Below are 1,842 nucleotides of genomic sequence, written 5' to 3'. Positions count from 1 at the left end.
GTTTCAAGTGTCCTAGGGTGGCGGCGATTGCTTACCATCAGGTGATCCGTCTGTTCATTTACCGGCTTGTTCCATAAAAAAACCTTCCCATGTTCTAGGGAGAGGTGAGGAGTTATAGAGTCTAGCAAAAGACTGCCACATTTCATTGAGGTGGTTTTAGAGGGAGGAAAATTTGCCAATAACTTCTCCCGCCTAGAATGAGGCGACAGGGAGTCCTAGACTTTTACTGACTAAAAACCACCCCGTTCTTACTCCTGCTTTTCGAGCCGGAGCTTGAGGAGGTTCATTCCCTGATGCTCCGCCTCTTCCTTTAGTTTCTTGAACCCTAAGGACTTTAGGAAACAAATATGAACCTCCAAATCTATGTGAGGCAGTGGGCGTCAAAATATGACTGATATAAATATGATGATGACGACAGCAAGAGATGCTCCTTACTGGGCACTTCTGTCAGGTCATGGATTTATAAACATTCTCGTGAAACTCAATGTTTGGCTTATATGGAACGTGTTTTGACAACCTGACACCAAGTACTGGAAAGGAGTAAGCAGTGTTCATAATGTGCGTTTGGTCATCAATGAAGATATATTGAATTAACTAAAAAACACTGTTTACTTACGTAAATTAATGGAGAAAAGGTTTACTAGTTTCGATTCACAGAGGGACTCTCATATTCATATTCATTTATTTGCTTTCCACAATATATGTACATAGATGTTCTTATAGATAAAAGTAACAATTATGGACCCAGTTTGGGCACAGCAAATTTTACAGATATAAAAATTCATAAGAATTGGAACTGAACACGGGATATTTACCATGTTTTTCAAGCGCCATGATCACGCTTGCAACAGTGCAGAAATATCGGAAACTCATAAATATTGAAAAACATGGTAAATATCCCGTTCCAAGTTCCAATTCTAGTGTTAGTGACCATGTCAGTTTAATAACTTATATAAAAATTCATGCTTAATATATATTTAAACATTTGTTGTTTATCTTAGTTTAGAAATGCTAAAATATTTATAATTTTAGAGATCTTAATATAAATATATACTCTTCAGCATGAACAGCGTGTGCAGACGCCGACTTTCATTCCTTGTCACTTCATCGTCTTTCAAGCCAGATCTTAGACCTAAGGTACCTAAGGTAAGGACCTAGGGTATCCTTTTAAAAGGAGGAGGTTCTGAGTTTGACCTGTATGTCTGTTTGTGCGCGATCATCTCGAGTTTGGCTTAACTGATTTTAATGCAGTTTTCAGCATAGTCTTTTTCAAACTTAGGAAAAGGTATTAGGTATATTACTCGACAAAAAAATTAAGTTTGCACTTCAAGACGTGTGTAAACACGCGTGTTGAGGTCGGTTTTAATAAACGTAGTTTTATCTAACATTATTACATCATTTCTCTGGTAATCACACTCATAAAGTGAAACACAACGCAAGTAGAAGAAGCAAGTACATCTGCAACTACTCTAGCAAAGAATAAACTCAGATATGTAGCGTTAGGTAGATCAAGAAAATGTTGTACAGTGTGAACAATGGTCTTAGTGTCAACAACCTCAGATTTCAACGTTTCCAAACACTTTACTTAATACCACAGTATGTGTCCAGTTACTGAGCTAACCTACTACAAACACCAGTTACGTTAACTCATTGAACTTTAAAAAAAACTAAAAAATACGCAAAAATCCAATAATACGAAAAATAAACTAAAAAAAATCCAACACCTTTAATTTTATAAACACAAAAAAAAAACGACACTCAAAAAAAGTAAATTTCATTCCAATAATACGACGTTCGTATTTTAAATTTGGAAAATGCGTTTTAATTGAAGAAATGTAATAC

The sequence above is a fragment of the Spodoptera frugiperda genome, chromosome 21, assembly GCF_023101765.2.
Source record: "Spodoptera frugiperda isolate SF20-4 chromosome 21, AGI-APGP_CSIRO_Sfru_2.0, whole genome shotgun sequence".
Classification (NCBI taxonomy): domain Eukaryota; kingdom Metazoa; phylum Arthropoda; class Insecta; order Lepidoptera; family Noctuidae; genus Spodoptera; species Spodoptera frugiperda.
Note: the sequence above shows the minus strand (reverse complement) of the source record.